This window comes from Ictalurus punctatus, chromosome 20 (assembly GCF_001660625.3).
Source record: "Ictalurus punctatus breed USDA103 chromosome 20, Coco_2.0, whole genome shotgun sequence".
Taxonomy (NCBI): Eukaryota; Metazoa; Chordata; class Actinopteri; order Siluriformes; family Ictaluridae; genus Ictalurus; species Ictalurus punctatus.
Genome location: NC_030435.2, coordinates 23,027,531 through 23,043,026, shown reverse-complemented (window position 1 = coordinate 23,043,026; position 15,496 = coordinate 23,027,531). Strand labels below are relative to the sequence as shown.

General features: G+C 41.4%; 1 long non-coding RNA gene across 1 annotated transcript; it reads left to right on the top strand.

Moving 5' to 3' along the window:
* Positions 1-699: 699 nt before the first annotated feature.
* Positions 700-5,733, top strand: LOC108280243 (uncharacterized). Its single transcript, XR_006984256.2, has 3 exons — positions 700-1,043; positions 2,216-2,286; positions 5,195-5,733. It is a non-coding gene; the product is annotated as an uncharacterized LOC108280243 (long non-coding RNA).
* The last annotated feature ends 9,763 nt before the right edge of the window (positions 5,734-15,496 follow it).

The following is a 15,496-nucleotide window of genomic DNA, read 5'->3' as shown; positions in this document are numbered from 1 at the left end:
GATTTCGTTGTGCGTTATAAAGAAAGAAAAAACTGATTAGTTGAGGTCTGATCTGTCTATCAAAGAGAAATTTGAGGAGAGAGAAAAAAAAGGTTTTTTTAAATATGTTGATTAGTTTCCCTTCGGAATCATTTAACCTCTAAAATAGCACGGATTGCTTCCTGGGACGAATGAAATGAAATAAACTTTTTGATTTTTTTTTTTTAAAGCTGGTTATTTTTTCTTCTTTTCTTCACAACTTTATTGGAAAACTGCTGATTTTTGAATCTCGTGCCTGAGGAGCTCACGAGTCACTGTTATGGAGAATTTCTGTTAAATGTTATGTTTATGATTGCTGGTTTGTATTATATGCAGTATGCTTTATATATATATATATATATATATATATATATATATATATATATGAATATGAGATCAAATGTGTACTGTGCAAACGTTTTAGGCACCCTATTTTATTTTGTAGAAAAAAAAAAGCCTGGAAATTTGGGTTAGCGGTTGTTTTATAACTATTATTACAAAGTTTTAGTATTTTATTAACATTTCTGAGTGAAAATGTTCTTTTATATATATATATATATATATATATATATATATATATATATATATATATATATATATACATACATACATACATACACACACATATATATATATATATAACAGTTTAATCCCTATCACTATGTCTTTAGGTTGCCTGTGTGAGCCTTGCTGGCAATGTGCTAGCTAGCTGACTAGCTAAAGAGCTAACCTTGTGTTTAGTCGTCTTTTGCGTGTTTAGTCATTTTTTGTGTCAGTCAGTCTCGGTCCACTCTCCCTCCAAAACAAGTATACGGTAGAATTCTGTTAGCAAGCTTAGCCATATAGCTAGTTATAACACGTAGCTGCTAAGCTAATGCTCACAGGCATCTTTGAATAGTAGGCAAAAAATAAATAAATAAATAAATAAAAATAACAGGCTAGCATCAATCCAAGTTTTAAAATATTAGCCTTCTCTACTCCAAGGCAAAAGTTGGCAACTCTGACACTAAACTAATACTACAAACGTGAGTTTTATTCACATCTAGCCTAGCTAGCTAGTTCAGACCAGCAGATGTTAACACCTACCGTTATTGACGTGATGAGTCTGAAATTATAAAGAAAAAGAAAGGGTTTCAAACTAGAAGTCTTTTAGGAAGCTAAGAATCTTTTCTCTGAGGGAGTTTTATGTCAGTTACGGATTTGTAAAGGTGCAATCTGAGGTAAATTATCAATCCTGGAAGACTCAAGCACGTAGCAACCGTGTTCTCTTTACTTAAATAAAGGAATATTTAAATAATGAGCGTGTCAAAGAACAAACACACACGCTGAGCTTTTTAAGTGTACCACACAGTCCGTTTAAAGTGTATTAGTGGTATTTCTAGACTTTTCCTCCGGCTGCTGTGGGTCTACTCCTACCAGCACGCCTGCCCCTATAAATGCAGAGCGAAAACATTGCTACAGTGGCCGTGTTGTTGCACCGAGGACCAGTTCCTTGTTGTTGGACATTTCGGTGGCACTGCAACACAAGAGCTGCATCAAAGGTCCCGGTGCGTAGTGCCATGTTTTCAGATGGGGCTGTCGATAAAGGCCATTCATCTTCATTGGGTGGAACGAGCCTCGGCGAGATCTAGGCACGCTAGGCCCCTTTTAGTAGGCAGGGAGACTAAACGCTGTGGAAAAATCCTTCATGTCGCTGCAGGCCTTTCAAAACAGCCCTCAGCTCGCACATTACACCACCCTTCTCCACTCGGGTGGTGGTGGTGTGTGCCAGCAGTGTGATAGTGTACAAGTGTGTGTGTGTGTGTGTGTGTGTTTGGGCTGAAATGCATGAAGTTAGTGCGTTTGAGTAGAGCTTATATTATATCACAATATGAGACGATCTGCTCCGTTGTATTTATTATATATACAGTAATGATATATTTTGGTGATTTGGGACATATCTTAGAGCGTTTTCTGAAGTCCGTGTTCGTATTGCTTAAAAATGACGCAACGATTTGGAAATCTAAAACATTAGATATGAACGTTAAAGGTACAAAAGTCGACTTTCTTCTTAATAGTATAAATGACCTAGAAAATATGTAGAACATGACCGAAAAAAGAACTGTTTGAGCAATGCCATCAGGACAAGTGGACCCATTTGTAAAACTTTGTTTACATGTGTATCTCCTCGCGTTTTTTAATTTATTTTTATTTTCAGACACGCCCCCATCGCCTCTTCGCTACACCCTGATCTCGGACGATCCGGAAAAGACGATATGGCGGAATCTGGTAAGCTTTCCAACGCTCCGTGCTTCCAAAAAAACTTGTCAAGAAACATAACAAAACTAGAATAAACAATAAGCTAGTGCCTTATCCCAATGGAGACGTTTATCGCTATCGATTTGGTGACGAGCGTGGAAACAGAATTAGCGTCATTCCTCCTGGGTGGTAAACATAATCCGTTTGAATGTGCAGCTTTAGATAAGGAATCGCTTACAGACCCATGTTAAATGATTCTTCGCATGAACCACCTTCATAGAAATGTCTATAATGTTAGCCGGCTGCGTCCGATTTCTGTGTTAGCACTAGCTAACGCTGGGATTAGCAGTCAGCTGAAAAACTCATGAGAGCTCATTACGAAGACAGCGAAGGCACTGTAAATAAAAACAAACCGATCCAGCGGGAAAAAAGAGTGAGCGAACGAATCGTGATTATTTCTCCACTCTCGTGTGTGAAGCGTACGGATGACGAGATGACGATGAGGCTCGAGTTCAAATGTCGCGTGTGACTTTCGCCTCAGGTGATGTGATCTGATGATGCGGTAAATTAAAGTGAACCTGACGGTCCTGTTTGTAATTCTTTACAGTAGTGTCATTTTTCAATCACTAAGATCAGGTCAGAAAGGTAGCGGTGGACGTATTTCAGTTCAGGAAGCCATTGTACACAGCTTTCAAATCGATATATAGTCGACATGTAACAGTTTGACCGTGCGAAGGGTTTTTTCAGACTCCGACACACGTATGTAATATTTGCTCATTGTTGTATGTTAAGTACGGTGCTGTTGGAAAAATGGAGTAGTTTTCCGATACATTACTATGCGCGTATTTATTTAAACAGTAAATGGTGTGCACTTATATAGCACGTTTATCCAAAGCGCTTTACACTGTGTCTCATTCACCCATTCACACACACACCAATGGTAGCAGAGCTGCCATGCAAGGCGCTAACTTGCCATCGGGAGCAAATTGGGGTTCAGCGTCTTGCCCAAGGACATTCGGCATGTGGAGTCACGTGGGCGGGGAATCGAACCGCCGACCCTACGATTAGCGGGCGACCCGCTCTGCCGCCTGATCCACAGCCGCCCCAATCTATTTATTTATTTATTTATTTATTAAACGCTAGCTAGCTATTAACTGTTTGTGCAATTGATATTCCACAGAAAAACAGTAGCATCCATCAAGATGCTTTTTCTCCATCAGGATAAAATAAAATAAAATAAGTAAAACGATGCGGCGCTAACAGTTTAAAAGAGAGCTCTCGTCTCATCTGTCAGACCCGGGTCTGTTCTCGTCGGCGCTGCTACTGACGGGTGCTGACGGATTCGGGATTTCAAAGCTGCTTTCTGTTATTTCAGGACAGGATTTACAGACAAAGACAGACAAACACGTTAAAAGTGCTTTGCGTTATCCATCACTGTCTTCACCTCGATCCGTTTGTTTCTAATACAGTAGCGTGACTGTAACTGTTTTCCTTCCAGTTTGAGGAACTTCGGGAGCCTTTGAAGTGAAGATCACGACCTCGAGCTGCACTTTAACGCCTCTTCGACGGAAAAAAAAAAAAAATTGTTTTCATGTTTTGTTTGGTTTTTTTAATCCTGTTTTACATTGCGTCCCGTTTGTGCTGCGGCACAGTCTCGCCTCGAGGCACGCAATAGGCGGAAACGGGTCAATAACAGGTGCTGAGCGACGCGGCTATTTTTAGGACGCTAAATGGCCTAAACAAACCAAAGTAATAGAGTTTAGCTTCCCGGGTTCCTCACACGTTTCACTCCGGCCTCTGTGGACACAAAAGACAAAGGGGTCGGTCAGTGGAGGAGGGAGGAGGACGACGGTATCAAGGATTCGGAAGTATTCGTGGTCAGTCAGGCTTTCGTGCCTCGGTTCTGATTGGTTAGACGGTGATCCGTTGTCTATAACGGTGGCCGCAATTCGCAGGTTTACTCTATGTTCTAATAGGGTGTAGTCTCTGTAGTAACAGCTCGTTCACAGGGACTCGTACAACAGACGCTCTGTAGAAACCGATTAAAAAAAAAACGGGCGTAATCAGCGATATGGTGACGTTTTCTGTAAGGAGATGTTTATTTAACATTGATGGAAGGAGTCTCCAGTTTCAGCGCTTTGTAACGGTCAGAGGTAGAGCTGTAACTTTAAGTTTGTTGACATGTTTAAGACAGGGGAGTTTATGCTTTGTAGTTTTCCTGTAACATTACAAGAACAAATGGATACAAAGTACAGCTCTAATACATTATTTGTGAAAATGAATGAAAGTCTGAAGCGGACGTCGGGACACGAGATAACTGCGTTACGATCTAGTGCGGAACTGTGACTTTGATAATGAATTCTAAGCAATGTTTTTATTATGTAAAGGTTTGAATATACCGTACAGTCGGCCATTTTGTAAAATCAGTACGCACATCCTCATGCGACAAGTTGCGTTTTAAGGAGGAGCAATTGATTCTGTATGAGGCAAAATAATAAAATACATAAAAAATAAGGCAGGGTGGTTCGTGTTGTTGGTGTTTTTCGCTTTGCTTAGAATTTTTTTATCGGCTTCTTTTTTATTTCTTGATCAAAATATTGTGTAAACAGCCGGGTCTGAGATATTAAAGGTTTCCTTAGTGGCAAAAAGAAAAAAAAGAAAAAAAACCCAATTGCGGTCACATCATCAAAGCAAACTGTAATCACAGAAATCGTTCGAGCAGTCTGCTAAAGTTCCGAAGAAACTGAAATCTGGATCGGTGGTGATGAGGCGGTGTAAAAGCGGTGTGGGGTTTTATCGGTGTCAGAATGTGAGTGTAATAGAGGATCGATGTGAGCAGCGAGCCTCTCTCGCGCTCCTCTCTAATCACCTGCCCTGATTGTCAATTTAAAGCTATTATTTGTTTGATGAGGCCCCCTGACATGACTCTTCGTTCCAGGACAATCAGAAGGCCGGATGGCAGGGCCACCCCGGTGAAGGAGCTCCTGTCTGATTGGGGTGACTGGGAGACTAACGGACCCCGTGCTGAGTGAGGAGCGGCCGGTCCCTCGCCGAATTCCGAGATGACAACAAGGCCAAATCAGAGCTGCGAAACCCGTGAATCTGTTCCACGCGGGTCACGCTGTGAACGTTAACCCGCTCTGCGCTCTCTGACTCAGGGCACGTTTTTTTTTTAGAAAAGGTCGGAGATTATTATGATTATACAGCGGAACGCTCAGCCCACAGGATATAAAATAAGCTCGCTACTATAGGAAATGCTAGGCTATTATGTGATTTAGCATGCTAGCGTTAAACGTCTGTATTATACTTTTCCTCAGAAGTAGCTTATTAGGTGAGTTCGCATGTAATTTAGTGGTAAAGAACACCTCGGGCGCACTTTTAACCCGCATAAATGACTGGGATGTGACGTGGAGTGGAAGCGATTACAGGCATTTTCAGTGCACTTCTGTTTAGAACACGATGCCTCGTCTCCTTCTCCCCTCAAAGCATGTTTTTAATCCTTTACTTTTAAAATATAATCCTATACTTTTATATATATATATATATATATATATATATATATATATATATATATATATATATATATATTGTTGTTTTTTCACCAACATGGCAACTTTAACAAATCCCCCCCAAAAACGAAAAAAAAAGTCATTAGACAACAGAAAAGGCAGGCATACTTACACTCTCACTCTCATCGTGAGATTTTATGAATAATGAAATTGGAAAAGCCGCCAGTCCTACAAGCTCCGCCCCGCCCCGCCCCGCCCCCAGGGAATGCATGGGATTCAATTTGTGCCAAAAAGTACTGAATGAAAATTTTCAAGAAACGAACAAATATATACAATGAGAAAGAAGAAAACTGTCTTCGTGTAAACGTTGTCCTTCGTTAACGGTCCTTTTCGCCAATCACGGTTTATGAACGCGCGGGCAGACTTTTACGTTCGAACTTTTCGTTTACGCTCCGCAAGTTTACATTCGACATTCTGGCACGAACCTCTCGTGTGGGCGGGGCTTAACCGCGACTTCGCTGTTGCGAATTTTGGAGAGCGTTCTGGATGCGGTTCTCTGTATCGTTTATCGATAGCGATAAACGTCTCCATTGGGATAAGGCACTAGCTTATAGTGTTTGTACTTTGTAGTGGAAAGTATCACTTACTTATTCTTAGTCAGTATATTAGTTCATTATTAATATTTGAGGTTTGGGTGGAGTCTCGTACGACTATTTTTTTTTTTTTGAGATGAGCTGTCAGGAGCGGCACGGTGCGTCATCATCATCATCATCATCATCATCCTCCTCCTCAGCTGACACTCGAGCTGTCGATCCAAATCTCACTAGCCAATGAGAGTAAATCGCTGTTAAGCCCCGCCCACACGAGAGGTTTGTGCCAGAATGGCGAACGTAAACCGTTAACGAAGAATGCTGTTCCGCGTCATTAAATGTAACCATAAATAAATAAAAAGTACAATGTGTACGTTCTTTAACGGATTTTTTAAAAGTCAATCACTGGCAGGTTGCTGTAGTATAAGAGGAATAAAAAGACTTGACACCAGGCTCTTGGTGCCATTAACTCTGTTTCACCGCACCAGCCTGTCGTTGTTTATTTTCCTCCAACAGCACAACGTGGAGTGGTTTATTCCGTACAACAACAAAAAAAACAACACAACCATCACAATCTGGAGATCTTAATACTAGCACTGTTGATTTAATGTTCATTTGGCTTGCCATGGAACTTTCAGCAGGGCTGATGGGAAATCTCCATGGTCCACACACACACACACACACACACGTAGCACACTTCACTGACTCTACTGATGTGTATGAAGTATGTCATGGAGCAATGAAACACTTTCTGTATCTCCTAAGCGTGTGTGTGTGTGTGTGTGTTTATCTTGTCTTCGCTGGCACACTTGGTTTCATCTGTAAGCCCTTAAACACACACACACACACACCGTCTAACATGCCTATACGCCACCCTTTTTTTTTTTTTTTTGGACGGCATCTCTGGTGACCTGAATATCATTTTAACAGAACTTGTGAAATTTCACGGCTGATTAAAACTCTTTACACCGCAGCGCTGTTCTCGATTCTGATTGGTCAGAAGGTGTGGATCAATTTTTTTTTTAGTACAGCAGCTCTGACAGGTTACAAATCACAGGTTTATACGTATTCGTGCGCTCGTTATATTAACACCTTAACGTTTCTATAGCGACAACGTAGAATCGTTGCTCGACATGGTGAAGTCCTCTGTATGGCGATGTTTTATTGAACACTTAAGGAAGGAGTCTCCAGTGTCGGCGCTTTGTAACAGCCAGAGATAAAGCTGGAACGTTAAGTTAACGTAACAAGTTGTATTTTTTGCAAAGCTTTAAAAGAAGAAGAAGAAGAAAAAAAGTCGTAGCTGTCGATCTTGCTCATGAAGGGGGCGTGGCCTAAAGTTTGTCGGCGTTCGACATATTTTGGATGTTCAGATACTGTAGTATCCTGGAGTCAAACGGTATCTTTTCAGACACGTGATGATTTAGATTTGCAAAAACGTCCAATACCTGTTAGCTGCGTTGTACATTATTAATATATATGAATACATTATTCTGTATTATAAATTCTTTATTCAAATATTTTAAGAGACTGGATTTTCGATTTCCGTGAGCTGTAAGCCGTAATCATCGAGATTAAAGCGACAACGACAACAACGACAACAAAAAAGGCTCGAAATATTTCACTTCATGTGTGATCCAAATCTAGAAAATATGAAAGTGCAATTTTTTAAATTTAAATTACGGGGGAAAAAAATCCAACTTTTCCGCCATATTCTAATTTTCTGAGATGCGCCTGTAAAGACGCGGACCTCGGCCACTTAACACGTCCTGACGTCGAAATTCAGAAGAAAGTTGTGCAGATTTAATTTTTTAGCTTTCACGATCATCTTTGCTACCATCCCAGCAAACAGGGGACGTCCCCCGGGCCTTCGTCCACTTCGGTCTGCATTTGGTCCGGTTTATAACGTTCGCTGGCGGACGTTCCGAGGACGTCAGAGGATATCGAATCATAACGCTACTGTATGTGTTCATTTCAGCGAAAGTCCCCTAAGCGTCCCGAATGGCCGCCGGATGTCCTGTGAACGTCGTAGGACCTTACACACGGACGTTCCGGGGACTTTCATAGAGGGGGACGTCCTGGGGACCTTTTTTTGTCAGCTGGAATGACACCGACAACAACAATAACAAAAAAGGCGAAAGTTAGTTCACTAATGCAAGACAAAAGGAACTGAAATGCTTATTGACGGTGGAGACCCAACGTGTGGAGCATCGGCGGAGCGTAAAAAGACGGGCATTTTAATCTCACAATGTTGCAACTTTAAAAGCTCTGGATCCGAACAGAAGAAATGTACCGTTATCGATGTATCTGTCAGCACGAGCTGCACATGCAGGCACAGACAGAAGACAAACCTCCTGACTCAGCAGCTCTATCTGTGTGCCGTCTGTAAATATGGGCTCTGTGTGTGTGTGTGTGTGTGTGTGTGTGTGTGTGTGTGTGTGTGTGTGTGTAATCTAAAATCTGCACAGAATACAGAACACTTCTATCTAGCTTGTTGTGGCTGCTTGCGAGCTCTCTTCAGTAGTTCTATGTTCTATATGTTTGAGGATTGAACGTGAATTTTAAAAAACGGAACTTGGTAGTGATTAGCGTCCAAACGCACGTGAAGGTGGTGGGGAGGTCGTCAAATTTATTTATTTATTTATTTATTTGATTAGATTTTTTTCAATATCTGAAAATTCATCTTCGGCGGGTTTGTTTTGTTGTTTTTTTTTTGTTGTTTTTTTTTAAAAAAGAAAAGAATTTCATTTGTGTACTCGGTGTCTGTTCAGCGTGAAGGAGGAAGCGACCAAACTTTCTGACACGCAAACAGTCAGGATCGGGAGCTACCGCTCGGCGCTCAGGCCGAGGCATGCCGTGGACTCCGAAAACTATTCTGTCAGATGGCGGTTGGTGATAAACGAGGTAAATACGCCTCACAGTTCGCAGACGGTCGCTCCGTAAACGTCTGCTCTGTGTTTGCGGAACATCGTGGAGTCACCACAATAATAATCGAAACGAAAAGGAAAAACCCGTGTGGTGCTTTCTCGATTCCACGGAATCCGAAGAGCCAAGCGTTACAAAGTACACCAAAGCTGTTCCACTGGCTCTAAAACTCAACACTCTTTACATCCGAGCTGAGCGGAAAAGCATCTACACGCAGACCTTTGAGCCGCATGAGCTGCGACAGTATACGGTATACAGAATACACCGGGTTCCACTCCTGTCAACCGAGAACAGGAATCTAAAGCGGTATTTTTTTTCCCTTCCGGGATCACTGTAAATATTGGCGCCCTGCAACCCCAACACCATTCACGTGACACTCACGTATTAGTTTTGGGCGGCTGTGGATCGGGCGGTAGAGCGGGTCGCCCGCTAATCGTAGGGTCGGCGGTTCGAGTCACGGCCCACGTGACTCCACATGCCAAAGTGTCCTTGGGCGAGACACTGAACCCCAAGTTGCTCCCGATGGCAAGTTAGCGCCTTGCATGGCAGCTCTGCTACCACTGGTGTGTGTGTGTGTGTGAATGGGTGAATGAGAACCATTGTAAAGTACTTTGGATGAAAGCACTATATAAGTGCAGACCATTTACCATAGTTTTGCCAATAACGTGAGGAGGTAAATAAAGTCAGGTTTATGTTAATACAGTAAATAATAAATAACAAATAGAAATGTGTATATTTACAAGCTTCATTTGTTGTAGTAACATGGACATTATATCAATGTGGAAATTCTGCCCTCAGTTTAAATCTAATTTATATCTGTGTGTGGGTGTGTGTGTGTGTATTTAAAGCTGATATGAGCTCATCTGGTGCCTCAGGTAAAAAAAATGAAAATAAAATAAAGTAAAGATGAGTCAGTTTTCCCATAAGAAATCCATTTGTTTGTTTAAGTTCTACAGATTGCACGCAGCGATGTCTGTATTCACTGACATCAAACCGCACTAAGAGATTTATGGATGTAAACCGGCAGACATTTGAAGTGGCTGTCAATCAAACTTTCACCTCCACCGTCTAGGTCTAGCAGAAGTTTGGATTTTGGCACATCGTGGAGTGGTTTTGCCGCGCTGGGGAAACTGCGTGCTCCACCATGCCCTTACATCAGCTCTGTGTGTGTGTGTGTGTGTGTGTGTGTGTGTGTGTGTGTGTGTGAGCAACCCGTTAGGAAAACACACAGCATGTGAGGATGCTGGATCCCTGCAGCTGCCAAGAGTGGAAATCTTACACCTTCACATTCAGCTCCAAATGTCTGAGCCACTTTTATTCCATGAAAAGAAAATCAGATTTTCATCCCTGCTGAACCCCCCCCCCCCCCCCCCAACAGAAACCATTACGGAAATTCTAATGGTCTTAATGGTTATAATGGGAATTGTATTGGTTTTAATGGAAACTATAATGGTCCTTGTGGGTCTCTATTGGTAATGTGTTGTGTCTCATGGGTGGCATGTTTATGTCGAATGGAAACCGATACAAACCGTTAAATCCCCATAGAACATGGCCCAAAACATACTACATTCGGAAGTTATACTGCAGCAGTTTGTCAACAATGGCGTTATTTTAATGTATTAATCGTACTTTTGATCCATTTGTAGTTACATTTATTGTCGTTAAACAGCCGTTAAACCAGCTAGTTTCGTTCGACGTAAACATTAATCTATAATTTGCATATGGGATGGGATCGGAGGACGTCAGGCTTACTTCAGCACCAATACAGCTCGCACTCTTAAAAGTAAAGGTTCCAACAAGGTTAGAACCAAAAAGGGGTTTTCAGCCTGATGCTACAGGAGAACCCTTTTAAGTTCCGCAAAGAACCTTTTACTCTCAAGTTCTTTAGAGAACCATCTATTACCTGGGTGCTTTAAAGAACCCAGAAATGCTTCTTCATAGCAGTGCTACAAGGAACCGTGTTATTATAACCTTAGTTAGTACTTTTAGGAACCAAAGTAAGGGTATTAAGAGTGATGCCTGGAGAACCTTTTCCAGTCCCATAAAGAACTTTATAGGGTTCACTTTAATCTGTTAAAGGACGACACCTTGAAGAACCGATACACTGCTCTGAAGAACCGATAATGAACCATAAAGAACTTCTGTAATCTCCGAAGAATGATACAGCTCAACTCAAGAAGCTTATAGAATGGAAAATGGTTCTTAACAACAAGAAGGTTCTTTGCAGAACCTATGTTGCTATAAAGAACCTTTTAAGAGTGGATTTGAAATGCCGACTAGTGGTTGTTGTTTTTTAAAATATGAAAGTACTGCAAGTCTGTTTAAATATATATATATAGTGTGTAAGAAATTTAGTTCTAAATAATAACTGAAAAGCGGTTAATAAAGTGTATTGAAAAGGATTCAAATGAAAATCTCGAAAAAAAAAAGAAAAGGAAATACCACCTATAGATCAAACCCAGTGCGATAAAAACAACAGCGATGCCTCAGGCAACAGGACAAACTGTTTTGCTATGAATTTACACGGTTACGGAAAATAGACTCGCTAGTTAGCACAATATCCGTTTTCATGAGATTTGCATTTCTCGGTCAAAAGAAATAAAGAGCAGCGAAGCTCTAAGGACGCGTTAAATTGCGTCTTGCCGTCTGGCTGACATTAAAACGGCCTCGCACTTCAGAGCTCAGCATCACAAAGCCTCGACCTCTTAAACCTCGACCACTTAAAGACTCGAGTATCTTAACCTCTGAAAGGAAAGAAGGAGAGGGCCGGTGTTCTGGGCTTTGGGGTGTGTTTGGGGCAGTAGCTTAGCGGATGGAAGGGAGGGGGGGGGGCGCTCGCATGTCAGATGTCACCAGCGCTCTGGCATAGAGGTATAACCCCCCCCTCCCAGCACTGTTTATGTAGGCCTGGTAGGATTTCCTGCTACACGATGAAATAATTAGAGGCCCAGCTTGAAGAGCGAACATCAGGCTGAGAGTCTGAGATGGGGGAAGGCTTGCTCGCTTGCTCGCCCGCCAGCTCGGACTGTTCCTATCCCTGAAAAATTGGTTTCCCTCGTTTGAAGAAGCTTTTACGCCTTTATGTCTTCGGCTGGTGGGGATGTTAAACCTATTCATTCTAAAATGGGTTCAATTAAATCGCTCAAACCACACAGGGATTCTCTCAAGGGTTCTTAAGCGCGGGTCGTCACCGCTGACGTGAGACGCGGAACAATTAACGTGGCTTCGGAGAAAGTATATGAAAACCTTACGTGTTGCAGCGATTTTATTCCAAATAAATAGTACTCCATCGTTCATGCTGTTTGTTTGAGTAAATAAAAATCCTAGGCTTCGCTTGATTTACTAGATAAGAAGTGTGCAAAGGTCAACAGGTCCAAGCAACTTGGTAAAGCACACACACACACACACACACACACACACACACACGTGCCAGAACATCTCACTTGTCAATGACGGTTTAAATCAGTGTTCTTCACCAAGTTTCATAAACGCGCACTCTGTTTACCATCAAAGCTTGACGGCCGGAAGTAATCTTGAGGCCGTTTTTTTTTTTTTTTTTAAACTAAACTATGCGTTTTAGATTTCGTGACAACACTGATGGTTGTTTCGTAGCTCTCTCTGTCTTTAAGAACAGAGCAGACACTTACAAGCCAAATTTACTTCTAATGACAAGAAACTCGCTGCACGTTGTACCGAAAACAGCCTGTTTTGCAGGGGTCCAAGCACTTTCCACCAAAGCGTCGGGACGTACTGGTTTTGCTAGGATTTCTCAGGATCCAAGCACATGGCAAACATACTCACTCACAGTCCATTTGTCTTGATATCATCCATTTCTGCTAAAATGTTTCGACTTCTTAAGGGGTCCACGCACCTAATGATGGCACCCTACTGGTTGTGTTAGCAACAACAAAGTAGCAAAAATACTGACTCACCCAGACCAATGATGAAAAAGGTACTCGCAGTCCATTGGCCATGAAGCGAACTCGTTTATATTTCTACAGAACGGAAGGTTCTACGTGGTTCACAACGCAAAATTCAGACTTTCCAAGTTCAGTACATTTAAATTTACAGCTTAAAGTTCCTTCTAGGAATGTTACATAAAAATCTCTTTACAGAAAACGTCACCATAATCAAACATGACACGATTTCCTTTGTTAAATAGCATGTTTTTACATCTGTTATTATGAACGGTTTATAGATTGTGTCACTGTGTATGAACCTCCTGACCAATCAGATTGGAGAATTCAAGAGTGCTGCCTTATAAGTGAAAAAAATAATGTAACGTAATGTAAAAGTAGATCAAAGTAATAACGCTTGAAGCATCTAAGACTCTTAAGGATATTGCTGTTGAGTGGGCGTGGTTGGTTGTCCTGGTAACCAAAGAACCAACCATTGCTTAGATACAGAACTCAAGTCTAGACTTCGATTTCCCGGGTGATTAAATAGTTGTTAGCTATTTGTTTGGATAAAAAAGGAAAAAAATATATATATATGAGAAGTACGTCTTGAGGAAAACTGGGGACTCTCCCAGAAGACTCGGGTGTGTTGGCAGGTGTGTGTTTACAGGCGTGGTGATGTCATGTACTCGGCAGCTCCATACAGCAGCAGTGAGGTGAACAGGATTCTGGGGCAGGTGTAGACTCTTTAGTTTTCCTCTCCCACGTTGCAACAGCTGGAATAATCCAGAGGATGACTGTCAGCACGGCCGTGTCACGCCTGCCTAGGCGTAAAAAGACGCCTTTTCAGGCCTTTTGGCTCATGACATGTTCGCACCTTTCAAAATCGGGAAGGGAGAGAGGAACAAGTATGTGTAAACTTCACTTATCTACACGACTTCGTTCCCGTTTACACACCGTGTACAGCCAGACTCCCATTATGACTCTCGTAATGTTTGCTTTGGCATGTTCAAACGCTTTTTGTGGCAAATCCGGAGTAGTCTGAGTATTTGTTATTGCACAAGAGCGAAGTGAAAAGGTGTCTCGCTGGTGGTAGAGGGGCCTGAAGAGTTTTTTTTGGCAGAGCAAGACTGATTTATTTGTAGTTTTTAATTTCAGGAAACTGATACGTTCACTGATATGTGTGGCCTTTGGAAGACTTGTGGAGAACTGTAATGTAATACAGTCTACAGTCTATTGCGTACAGAAAAAAAGGGAATACACTGCACCTTTAGGGGTACAAATGCTTCTCCTTACACACTCAAGCGCACACCTTTCGTCCGTTTAAAACTCATTTGAAGTACATAAGTAAAACACACACCTTTCAAACGCTTTTAAAAAAGGCACCCGCTCATCAGTAGTAGTTTTATAAAGATGTTTTTCTCATGATATCATGTTAATTAAGCTTATGTTTGCCAGGCTGCAAACATTAGCAGTCAAGGTTATGAATATTTATGAATATTACCTTAGAAATCCACACAGTAATCCTGTCAAGTTAGCTTAGATTTGCTAGCTAGCTAGTGTTATCAGTATAATTAAAAAAAAAAAAAAAGAATATGACTAAAAAACTCAGAAATCCTGTCACGTTAGTTTACATTAGCCAACTAGCTAGCGTTAGCAGTGAAGATTATGAACATTTACGAATAGGACATAAAAAAAATCCTGTCAGAATATCTTATGTCAGCGAGTTAGCTAGTAATTGCAGCGAGGATGAATATTTATGAATATGGCCTAAAAATTCTCATAGTAATCCCGTCATGTTAGCTTACATTAGCCAACTAGCTCATATTCCTGGTATATCATTATAGATTATAAACATTTATGAATATGACTCTCAGAAATCCTAAGAGGTTAGCTTAGTCTAGCAGCTAGCTAGCAGTAGCAGTGAATGGGGGGGACGACAAACACATTTAGGAGTATACCTATTCCTAAAACTTAAACATTTATGAATAGAACTTTGAAGTACTCTCAAAAGTTCTGTCAGATTAGCTTATTTTAGCTAGCTGCCCAGTTCATTCAGTGTTGAAGTAATGGAACAATTGTTGCTACTCCAAAGAAGCAAATATTCCGAATATTTTTCCCAGACTATACTGACTCGAGCCTGGAAGGATGAAGGACGTTTCCTCTGGGCTTGCACCATTGAGACCCAAGAGAGTGAGCAAAGCAAGCAGAGCAGTGTAGCTCTGTGCAAAAGGGTCAAAGATCAGAACAAAATGGATTTAGGGTTAAGTTAGATAATAACTAAAGTGATATCTGTAGGACAGACGGGAGTTTCAAAGCCCCA